General features: G+C 51.8%; 1 protein-coding gene across 5 annotated transcripts in view; it reads left to right on the forward strand.

Moving 5' to 3' along the window:
* The window catches only part of pdm3 (POU-domain protein pdm3), a 129,555-nt gene that overhangs the window by 100,024 nt on the left and 16,783 nt on the right, over positions 1-12,748 (forward strand). The gene's annotated exons all lie outside the window — the stretch shown is intronic.

Consider the following 12,748-nt stretch of genomic DNA (forward strand, 5'->3'; position numbering starts at 1 on the left):
TTATATATATATATATATATATATATAAATATAAATATATATTCATCTCCTCTTCAAACTTATTTCTGTCTTTGTCGTTTCTTTACATCGTTGCGTGTCTATTCATATTAATTGTATCCTTTTTGTCGCCGCAACACTTAGTCTTATACTTATTTTCTCATTGACTATTTTTCGATTTATATTCTTCCTTCATATCATCACCTTATATACTTTCCCTCGCGTGCGTGCGCTCTGCATCTTTAGGAGATCAGTTCCAAAGTGTTAAACTCTCATCTAGTCATTTACTCCGCGGCATATCCAGTCCAATGTCTTAGCGTTTTTGCCTGCCACACTGACGACCCGGGCGACGTCAAGTTGCAATTTTGTCAAAAGTGTCCGTCGCAAAGCCGGCTTGAGACGAAGTGGAGGTCCGATCGAGCGTTCGTCGGGCGCGAGACTATTGTGCCGACGACAAGCAGGCCGAAATAAGAAACGACTCGTTGTCGCGGCCTCGACAACGGAGATCGCGTGTACGCGTGATGCTTAGGAGGAGAGAGCTCCTTGAGAGCGGCGACGGAGTAAGGCGGCGGAGGCGGCGGCGGCGGCGGCAGTAACGTCGTCGCAAAATCCACTGTGAGTACGCCTCAAATTCCGGCAGAGGAGGCTCAGCTCGTAAAGCACAGGAAGATGCATGCCGGGATATTAAGGCCATTATCGCCGTTGCATATTCATGCCGTATTATAATGAAAATACAGTTTATTACCGAAGATTAACAGCTTCTTACGGCGACGTGCAGTTGCTGCCGCCGTCGTCGCTCGAGACTCTACGCCTGACGTCATTTCAGCAACCCCTTGCCAAAACCATTCGCGAGAGGGACGGAAGTCGTGAGGGGGGAACCGCGTATCTTATTTCCCGCTCCTCCGTCTCACTCCGCGTCATCAGTCGACCGGTCAGGCAACGATTTTCCTCGTGTCGGAAAAGCGTGCTCCCCCCTCCCCCCCCCGCCCCACGCACGCACGCGTGTACATGCGGCGACTCGTTTCGGGAGAAACGGGAACGCATGAAGCGGACGAACAAGTCGCGCGCGACTTAATGACCGTCCCGTCGCCTTTCGGAATGCCGCGTCAATCAATCGGCCGGATTGATCGCGCGAGAGGTGGTTGCCGCGGAGGAGCATTGTGTGCGTACGACTCTGTCGATTTCCGGTCCCCACGCTCGACGACGACAACGACGCGCAATTTCAACCTTGTTGGTACTTTAATTCGGCCGTCTATAGGTAAGTAACGAGCCGCTCTCGCTAGTTCCGTTTACGTACCGTAAATAAGTAAATAATTCATTCTCCAACTCGCTTGGCAAGTGGCACTAGGAGAGGGAGCGTGTCCTGGTGGAAGGCGAGGACCGGGCCGGAACGGGGCGGGCGGGATGTGCGATGGGGTTGGGAGGGATGGTTGGTGTTGTAAGGTGAAGGAGAGAGAGAGTGAGAGAGAGAGAGAGTGAGGCAGCGGCAGAAACGGCGCGAGCGACGGGACGAAGGGGCGGATTGGGGTACACGCCGGCGACGAAAGGGGCGATGGAGTGGAGGCGGGGGAGGTAGAGGTGAAATCTGCATAATATCGGTAATGCTCAAAATGCGAGTCGCGTAGCTACCTGCCTTGCTTACCCCGCTCTCCGCTCTACGGCCGCGTCAACTAAAACTTAATTATAATTAATTAATGCGACTGCTAACTGAGGCGGCCGGACAAGTATTGACCCGCGACGGCGGCGACCGAGCGTGTTCCGGTTTCGCGTCCGCGAACGTCCCGAAGCCCAGTCGACGCTGAACCTCGGCGAACGTCGAGGAGGAATCCGACCGATGTCGATGCCGATAGCGAGCAGCCTCCACGACGCGGTGCTGCTGGCGTTGGCGAGAGATTCGGTCCTGGGGAGACCCGCTCGACTTTCGCCGCTCGCGACGAACTCGCGCTGACGTCGACGTCGTGAACTCTAGACGCCAGGCGCGCGAGCAGGGGACATAACATTTCCATGGCGGAGGCGGCACTAAGTCTATGGCTCCGTACAGTGCGTAATTAGAAACCTTTGTGCAAAATGAATACTGTTAATTAACGCACCTAAAAAGACATTATACCCACGGGTTGGTAAACTAAATATGGCCTCCGGCGCGAGCGTATTACACCGTTCACGCTGTAAATAAGCGATTTGCGTCCACCCGCTCCTCCGTACCCCGCTCCCTCCTTCCCGCCTCCCCTCGCCCCGAGCGTCCCCCCGGACGCCCCGCGGCGAACGTTAAATCGTAACGAATTGTATTCGACTCTTGAGCTGAATTGGGCAGCGAAAAGAGAATACGCAATTTGCACCGCGGGGCAACTCGCACTTTCCGTCGAGGGATGAGCACATTCTCGCTCTCTCTCTCTCTCTCTCTCTCTCTCTCTCTCTCTCTCTCTCTCTCTCTCTCTCTCTCTCTCTGCCGCTATTATGATTACAACATAGAAAATTACGAAAATCTCGCCTCTCACCTCTTCATTTCTCACGATTCTCTTTCTCTTTTTTTCCTTTTTTATCTTCCTTGCTCCTCTTTTTCTCTTTTTCTTCCCTCTTTCTTTTTTTGTCGCGGCGAGGATAAAGACGGCGTTGAGGTTTTGCCACCAGACGGCGAGCGCGAGAGTGGTCGATATTAATTGCGCCTTGACTCATTAATTCGTTCGCATTATCTCAGCTCTCCGAGCGAGAGATCGTCCGGGACCGTGGCTGCGCGCTCGCTTTCCGCATCTCGACTCGAGTTCGGCGAGCAATTACAATATGAAAGGCGCATAAATCAACGAGTTTAATTAACGCGTTGTTATTATCATTATGACACCGCGCCGGGATTATAACATACCCGAGTGTTTCCCGACGATGCCGACCGTCGTCAGCTATTCTTTTTTTCATGTACGGGGAATCTAACGGCGGTGAGCCGCTCGCATGTTTTTTGGCATTCCAAAAAGTCGTCGTCGTCGTCGTCGTCGTCGTCGTCGCCGTCGTCGTTGCAGTTCGCATCGCATGCGCCGTGACAGTCGTATTATTATGTCGTTATCATCATATTAATGGAATAGTGGGGGGGAGTTATCGATATGGCGTAATTAATTAGCTAATAGAAAGTAATCCGCGGATAGAAGCCATCGTGCCATTTATTTTTAATTAAATACCCGCAGCATGTGATAATATGCCGGAACGTGTTTCCAAATACTGGTCGTTGTGCGTATCACAACATTTAAATATAATCGCATAAAAAAATTCCAATTTGAAATTCCAATTTGAAAATTTCTCTTATTTCATCTCGAAGACAAGAAAAGTTTAAATTCGGAGTAAACAGGGACGAATTAAGTGCCGACGATAATTTAAACGGTAGATAAATGGGTCACTCTTCATTGATTACTAATATAAAGTCATTAATAAGGAACGATTATTCTTCTAATGATCGTCGGGATGTCGTAAAATGACAATTATTAACTTTATCTCAGGAAAATTTTCATCTCGTTTCACTACGTCGATGTATTTCAATCGTCCTACTTAGGATCCTCCAAGGCGAAGGAACATTATATCAGAAAACGTAACATTAAATAATAATAAATAATAATAAATTAAACACTGTACTCATTATATCCGTCGAAGAGAATACACGCGATTGTGATTTATTGTTCGATATATATATATATATATGTGAAATTTTCGTTTCTAACTTTACGGGACACGTACTGATGCATGAAGTGAATAATACGCTTCTTCCAAATTTTTCTTTATCCCAACGCAAACTGTTTCTCAAGCAGCGATACATGATTTACTGCTGAATCACTCACTATACTAAACGACCGCTTTACCAACATACGAAAACGATACGTTTACGATAACAATCGTTTATGAATCAATAATCACCCTCCTCAATCCTCGTGTCAATATAAAGTTGCCATCACGATGACGATGTCGTCCCCTTTGATTATCCCGCAATATCTTGAAGCCGTCGTCGAGTTTAGTACTCACATACACACCGACATCCACACCGACGTCGGAAAGCGCAACAACCGCAGAGAAAGGGCGGGACGATCTGAAACGCGGGAGGAACGTTAGTCTTCTTACGGGAGAGCAAGTTCCTGCTGGTTCTCTCGCCTGTAAAACAGTCTGCGAGAAAAGCCACGGAGCTTTTTCCATTACCATCGGTTAATAGTCGGTTTTTCCAAGAATCAAGTGCATTCCCCATCCAAGCGGAGATCCTCGGGATGACAGGTAGAGGTCAGCGTCGGACGGCCCACGTGACGACAAGAGGTTAAGCACACGCGGCGAAAGTCACCCCCGATGAAAACGCGCCCGACGTGAACTCTCGTTCGCGTCCCCGCGCGCGCGCGCGTAACTGCTCGAGAGACTTTCGGGAAACATTGCGCTCTCGCGCACGGGCTCGATACTCATAATCAAATAATCACAGATGATGCGGCAACATCGAGAGTGGTGCGTTTCAGCTATTAGCTAACTCCACGCCATCGATACACACACAGCAGCCCTCTTAATCAGCGGCGCTCAAAGAGTGGCGCCTGCCGTAGCAGATATTCGCGCGCGGAGGACCCGAGCGACGGCGCCGACCGACCGACCGACCAACCAATCGACCGACCGGCTGAGCGACTCTGCGATATTTTTTAATTAATCGAATTATTGAACTGTATCGCAATCGAATTGAATTAAGTGCCGACGCTCTGCGCCGTGTAACATGGAAGCGCGCAATTTTCCGTCATTATTTCAGCGTCCCTTCGCCTTCCTGTCCGTCGCGCACCACCCGTGCTCTCTCCCTCTCTCTCTCTCTCTCTCATTCTCCCTCTCTCTTTTTCTCCCTCCCTCTCTCGCTGCCTCCCAGTCCGCCCTTACGTGAGGTCTCTACCCCCGCGACCTATCCGTCATCCTTTTCGACGAGCGCTCACGCACTCGCCGACGCTCTCGTCCGTGCGTCTCTTCGTATCGTGACTGCACCACGTGGTCCCGCTAATTATCCATCCGGCAGTATATATCGAAGTGTGTCACGAGCGTGTGCGTGCGTACATACGTGCGTGCGTGGGTGCGCGCGTGCGTGTTGAGCGCCCACCCCGACGCCCGATCGGCTCGCATAAGTATCCTCAGCGCTAGGCTATATACTTGACGTATTTCAATTAACCTTATTGCCACGGCTGGTTACGCCCGCCAAATGTCAAACGCGCTCCTGCCCGTCGTTGGTGTGTCGCGAGGACCGACTCGCGATCATGCCGCGTGCGCGAGTCAGCTGTTGGATAATCATGGTTTCGGCGAATTGGGAACTGTAATTCAAGTTCCGCCGCCGCCGTCGCCGCCGCCGCCGCCGTCAGGGCCGAACACCCCCCGGCCGCATTTTGGTCGTGCATTTTCTCGAAATGAGAAATTCGGCAGACGCGATGGGCGGAAAACTGCGCGCGGTCGCGCGCGCATTGCGCACTTACGGATTTCCCGAGGCGGAGGCGAGACGCGAGATGCCGGCGATTACGTCGCTTGGACGTGCAATGTCGCGCAATGTCTCGTGGCCCCCCGGCTCCATCCGGCAAATGACTCTTTACGCTCCTTATATTCGTCCGTAATTTCGATACGAGCGTCAAGCCACGGCACTTGAGCTTGTGGCTTGACGGTGGCTCGCGTTGTTACTACGCGTTGTCTCGAACACAGATGACACGCGTTGCCTCCCGCCGACGATCTTATTCGACGACAATGCCCCGGGTCTACCAAAAATGTGCGGCGCCATTCGGAACACCTCCGCAGGCGCGAGTCGGAGAAAGGAAGTACAAACCGGATGCGGGAGAGAGGGCCGCGGGACTTGGTCTAACCAAACTTAATTGAATCCCAGTCCGAATGTATAATATGTAGACTGCCTGCATAATGTCGTGAGCCGGCAGTGATTCTCAGCCGGATGTGGCCGGCCGACGCGACGCCGCCGTCGCAGCGCGGCGGTCGGTAAATTTTGAGAACCATCCGCGGAATTAGATATACAATAATGTAAGCAGAGCCCCGTTGCGGTGTAAGGGTTGGTGGTAAGGTCATGTATATTCATGCATCGGTCGACCCACCTCCGATTCTCTCACTCAACCACCACCACCACCACCACCACCACCACCACCACCACCACCACCACCACCATCACCACCACTACCACCACCAGCACTAGCACCAGCACCACCACCCCCCGCCGTTGTCCCCGTCCTTCCTCTCTTTCTGCTTCGACCGACCACCCTCTCTTAGGGCACAGACCGAGCTAAACAACGACGGTACGAATAGATTTACACCACGTCCGCGCGGTTTACGACTCGCGCGCATTAAGATGCCCGCCGTGAAGAATACCCGGCGAATGAATTGCCCGAGAGTACGAGAGCGATAGAAAGTGAGTGAGAGAGAGAGAGAGAGAGAGAGAGAGAGAGCGAGAGAGAGAGAGAAAGAGAGAGAGAGAGAGAGAGAGCCGGCCGTGTAACAACGGTCAAGAACCGGAGGGAAATTTCGCGCAAACGCGTGTATACCAACGCGAAAATATTACGTTCGAAAATACAACAATTCTTTTTTCTTCCTCCAGGCGATGCGTTTCGCTGTTTAAATAACGCGTTTCGAATTTAGTAACGCGTTTTGCAAAAAAATCCAATTCGAAAGTATATTATCTTGTCAAAGGCCGGGATGGCCGCGTATTCGCACGGGGATAATTTCAGTGAAGGCGGCCGCGGCGGCGGCGGCGGCGGCGGCGGCGGCGGCGGCTGCTGCTGCTGCTGCTGCGTATTCAACGGCGATTACCGGCGCATTTTCAATATTGCGGCGAGAAATTCTCATAAATTCCTTATAGCGGCGTGTCCGAGCAGTAGTCGTTAGGACGCGTTTCTCAAAGAACTGTATCTGGATATAATGAAGGATCCATTTACAAGTAAGATTCGCCTCGCGACTTCATTACCCACGATTTTACCGCGGACGCCCCGCGGCATTCGTAATGAGCGATGGTCATTCATTTTAATATCCATTAAATGCAAATACCGTCTCGGCACAAGCGTTCACTCCTATTTCGAATTATTTCGCTGACTCGCCGTAATTAAGCTTTTCGAAGGAACTCAGACGAGAGAGGCGCGACATCAACGCGACGGAAGCCGCGTTCAACGTACGACACAGCGTCACATTCTACCTCGGCTTTGCATGGTCAGGCAACACAATCGCGCATCGCGATGCTGACGATGCGCGATCGTCGCCAGATCGCACGACGAATCAATCTGCATGCCAAAGAAGCGATTCCTTTAGACTCTCGTCGCTGACGATTCTGATTATTCATTATTTATCTCGTGTTTTCCGGACGCGCCGCTCAAACTCCCGTGGATTGTGCGAGATACTGCCACTGACGATTGAATTACTATCCTTCGACCCGTTTTAAAGGGAACAAAAGTTTCGAAAATTAACATCTCGACACTCCAGCGAGATTGATAAGACGGCTGGTGGCCGATCGCGACTGTCGCGGCAATCAACGTGCTAATAAGCCCGTCAGACGAGCTTGGCTCGGTGTGCTCGCTCGTTAGGTTTCTAAAATCCTTCTCGCGCAAGAGAGGGGTGGCACACGGCACCCGGCGAGTCTCGGCGAGAACAACGACGACTTTGCGGAGAGACGACGGCGTTCTACGCGATTCACGGCGTGGCGGGGCGGCGGGAGGGCGCCGTTGCGCCTCCGCCTCCGCCTCCGCCTCCACCGCCTTCGTCGTTTAAATTTTGCCCGAGCACGAGCGCGTGTGTGAGCGACTGAGGGGCGGGGGGGAGGCGGGGGCTGGGGCGAATCGTGTTGGCGTGCAGCGACGGAGATTTTTCGGGCTCGCGTGTACCGCAAGAGTAAGACGCGATGCGCGGATGCTCGAGACACCGTTACCGGCAGAACGCGCCGGTCGTTATACACTCAACATTCTGCAATCTACCCTTTCTATCGGCCTTAATTTATGTTGAGTAAGGCAACGGCGCGCGAGCCCACCCTCGGCTTGCTCCGCTAGGAAGCCTCGGTAATGTTTCAAGTGGCTTGTCTGTTGTTAATTTACCCCGGTGGGGCCTTGATGGGGGTCTGTCTACCCGCCGCCACGCTCCACTCGTTACGATAAATCGGTCATTATCTGTACCTACCTACGCGGTACTGTAAGTACCGCGACTCTGCCGTAAGAGCGCGACTACATCGGCGGCTGGCGACGGCGCGGCGTGGCGATTGCAAATTTTCGTCAGCGTCGCCACGAAAAATCGTCGCGCGGCGCCAAGACTATCGCGCTGCGCTCGATGGGTCTCTTCCGCTTAACCGTGGACGGAGGCGTCGCGCGCGAGTTTATTTCTATATTACGAAGAACCTTATCAAGTGCGACAGTGTGGTTACCGCTGCTTGCTTTCCGCTCCTGTTAAAGGTTTTATCCACTAACGACGAACGACGTGGTCACGGCGGTTTAATCATCGAGACCGTCACGATTTTTGGCACTTGATCTCGCTCGTCGTCCACGCGTGGTCTTTGGCGAAACGCTCGTAAACATATACGAATCAAGAGGACGAACCCTTTTCCGCGTATCCTCGCACCCTTTCGCGCCGGGGCAGGCCGAGTCGGGTGGAACATTAATATCGCGAAATGAAGCTCATTTGCATATAAATAAGGCGGTGGTGGGGCACGGCGACGGTGGGGCGAGGGAAGCCAGGATGAACCACCCTGCTGCTCCGCTGCACCCCCTTCTTTTGCCCTCCCTTATACCCCCGAGCCTCGACTCCCCAGGAACCCCACCCTGGACTAATTACACTTACAGACAAAGCGGCCTGAACCGAGGGGTCGAGCGGATTCTGTCTCTCGCTCTCTCGATTCCTCTCCCTCCCTCTCTTTCCTTCTCTCTCTCCCTCCTATTCCGCTTTCTCCCGCTCTCTCTCTCTCTCTCTCTCTCTCTCTCTCTCTCTCTCTCTGCCTTTCTCCTGCATGACTATCTCCACGATTTCTCTCTCGCTCCCTGCCAAACCGTTCCTGCCTACCTTCCTAGCTGTCTTTGTTCTGTCCTTTCTGTAGAGAGAGAAGGAGAGAGAGAGAGAGAGAGAGAGAGAGCAGACCCTCTGCCACTGTCTCTCGCTGGGTTTCCACTCCCGATAACACCCTTTCGCAATGACCACGTGATAATTGCAACCCCCCGCAGAGAGCAGGATTCGTTAGAATCCTTAATCGTGAAGGAAATTCATCGTTTTCTCGCCTTCTCGCGCCTCCAAGATGACGCGTATCGAGCGACTCCAAGTAATTATCGACCCCGATCGATCGCGCGATCACCGCCGATCAAACTATGCGACTACTTTTAACACGGTGAAGTGGACCAAATGGAGATTGTAATTGTAATTCTCAGATGTAATTCTCAGAATCGCAAGGGGTCAGTCTCAACATCGCCGAGTATCGATTTGTTATTCACGCGAAGGTCCACGATAGGACTTCGAAGAACCGTTTCTCTCTCTCCCGACGATTTCGATCACGGCGTGTCTCACTCACGCGGAACGAAGCCCTCGCGCGACTGTGTAGCGGCGTTCTCCGCCGAAAAATCGCTCAATTTTCATAACGGCTAACAGTGCCGCGCTCGACAAATCGATCGCCCGGGTAGGACCAGCCGCGACCGAAGATGGGATGAAATGGCGCGGCGCGGCGGGGCGTTTCAGAAAGAAACATAAAAATGCATATTACCGATTCCGGAATACGGCCATTAGTCTGAAGTCAGCGCCGCTATCGTTTATTAAGCGCAAACAGATATTAATGTATTTTTACACGCGCCCACGGGTTTCGTTCTACCAGCCGCCGCCGCCGCCGCCGCCACCGCCGCCGCCGCCGCCGCCGCCGCCGCCGTCGCTGCCACTGCCGCCGCCGCCGCCGCCGCCGCCGCCGCCACCGCCGCCGCCGCCGCCAACGCAGCCCGACGCCGCCGACGCCAAACTACAGAGCGTAGTTCGCGCCGGGGTCGAAGCCAAATCCAATTACTTTTATTCGGGCGAAATGAGTGCAGCTAAGTCATTAATACTAATCAATGGACCGGACCCGAACCAGCCAGCTAGAGCGCACAGGCTCGGGCGTTCCACAGGAATTACCCATAACTCAAACGGCTCGAAATGACTTTATTGCAAAAAACTTGCGCTTTGCTGCCGGCCACGCCGCTTCTCCTCGTATACGCATTGTTAGAGAGACCCCCCCCGCCGATAAGTAATGTTTATTGTTGCATTTCCAACGACCAACCGAACGAACGCTCTCCTCGCCCTCCTCCCGCCGGCCGTGTATTTTTTTCGTGCCTCCCACTGGCCGTTCGTATTCACCGCCGGCAATGAGAGGTAGAGAGAGAGAGAGAGAGAGAGAGAGAGGTAGAGAGAGAGAGAGAGAGAGGTAGAGAGAGAGAGAGAGAGAGAGAGAGAGAGAGAGAGGCTCCAGCCCAGTTTTTCGCATTAGCGAGATGGCCTATAGACGAGGGCTAACGATTTTTCATCGAGCGTGCGACCGATTTCTCCCGGGGAATTTAAAGCGTCGACAATGGCGAGACCAACGGCGCGGGTGACGCGAACGGCTCTTTTCGCTCGGCCCGGTTGCGCACAGCTCGATCACGACCGTCGAATGGTCTTTGGATGCAAGTGAGGAATCAAGCGATGATTAGAAAGTGTGACTTTCCTGATACGTTGGGAAATTGTGCAATTATATAAAATCGGAGAAATTCACCGGACATACGCTCGAGAAATTAACGCTTGAGGCGTCCTCGACGATAACGTGTGTGTCGATGACACAAATACCGCGTCGTATCCGAGCGGAAGTGACAGAAAGAGCGGTTACTTATTTCCTCGTGAAATTCACAGAAACACCTCGGCTACGTAATGTCGATGAAAAAAACGGTGATCTCTCGCGTCGGATGAGCAGCCGCGCGGTGCGCCGCGATGCAGCGGCGCTGATTAATTTATGCGAAATATCGAAAGCTCGTAAACATATGTTTCCTACGGCTGGCTGTATATCGTACGCACTTTTACAAGCAAAATGGTCGAGCCTGTGCATTCAACTAATCCCCCTCGCCTCGTCCATTTAATATACGGTGGCCATACTGGCGGTATAGCCGTTTACGAATTTGCGTGGAAAAAAAATTGAACTGCCGTACCCCCTGCGCCTCCTATTTTCGTTCGTTACCTATCGACCGGGCTTTATCTATTTTTTATGCAATGAAATGCCTCGACCAGCGGCGTACGCAGTCCATTGTGCGACTTTGACGAAAATTCAAGCCGGGATTACAAGCCGCACCCAGAGGATATTCTCTTTTTATAAAAAAAAAGAGAGGAAGAGAGAGAGAGAGAGAGAGAGAGAGAGAGAGAGAGAGAGAGAGAGGGAGAGGGAGAGATTCGAGCTGAATATGATGAAATTGTCTGACGATACAATTAATATAATATTTACGAATACGCGGACGGGTTGTTTTATTTTATTTACTCGCATGCGGCTTCATTGCTTTTTCTTCCGAAAGAAGAACCGGGACGATTACACAGTGTCCAACGATTCAAAATGCAATCGTAGTTTATCTTCGATGATAATACTTGTGGCTAAGCACACAATTTTATCAAGACTCGACTTTTCGTAGTACATTACCGTTCTTGTTGGATACGATGCAAAATTACTCTTCAACGCTCTACCTCAAGTCAAGTTTCTTGAAATAAGCAACGATAGCAACAGCAACAAGGAAAGAGAGTCGGTCGAGAGAGTCGCGCCTCCGCCGAGGCGACAGACAGCAAAGAAGCTCCCCCGGGATTTATTCATAGGTCCGGCCACTCGCCGAAACTCTTTTTCCTGAATTATTCGAGTGTCGAAGCTCTAAAACGCTTAATCTGTATCCAACTATGGCGATACACGTTCCGGCATATTTCCATACCATTATGCAAAGAGGCCGCACCGGTAACATTACTCTCCGCAGCACAGCCACCACCATCGTCGATATACACTCGTGGTAGTAAAGCATTACGGCATATATACTCCATCGATTTATTATAATTTAGATTGTCTTCTAAGAACCTCGACTATACGCGCACACGCACACATGTATGTGTGCGTGTGTGTGTGTGTGTGTGTATACGGCGCGCCTTAATGTGCCGGCGTTCGTTAATTATTCCGCCGGTATTCCGTAAATATGCATGAATTATATATCTGCCGGCGCGAAAGCGGAGCGACGAGGGAACGCGCGATTAATACCACTTTTTTCGCCGTCGCGCGACGATTCTCACCTTCTCGCGATAATCCTTCCCGACGAGGTCGCCTCGCTCGTCCCTTCTCGGCGGAATTTTTGGAAAGTCACCGTATGACGCGCGGCGGCCCTATCGAATTAGTATTGATTAAATCGAGCGGTCGGCCGGACGACCGAGTTAATTCCAAAAATGTGTTATTGAGCGTGAATAGCTAAATCATTTTGCGCGCGCGCGCGCTCATTGCCGGATTATGTTTATGGGCAAGAACAGATATCAGAATAATACCGACGGGCTCGATTTTCATCGGCGCACGCGAATGATACTGAAATTAATACTGGATGATGATTATATCGGCACTTTGCAAGATTCGTCCCACCGTTGGCGTTTTGTGTTTCGACTTTTGTGCTCTTTGATACGCCGGGAAAGGGATCGCGCATGCGAATTTCTCGTCACCCCAAATATTCACGCTTGAAATAACTTAGAAAATGATCTGTCGGACGAAAGACGGGTGATTCGCCAATCAGAAAATGCTGAGTGAAATGCAATAGACACA

This window comes from Harpegnathos saltator, unplaced genomic scaffold (genome assembly GCF_003227715.2).
Source record: "Harpegnathos saltator strain DR-91 unplaced genomic scaffold, Hsal_v8.6 scaffold132, whole genome shotgun sequence".
In the NCBI taxonomy this organism is placed as follows: Eukaryota; Metazoa; Arthropoda; class Insecta; order Hymenoptera; family Formicidae; genus Harpegnathos; species Harpegnathos saltator.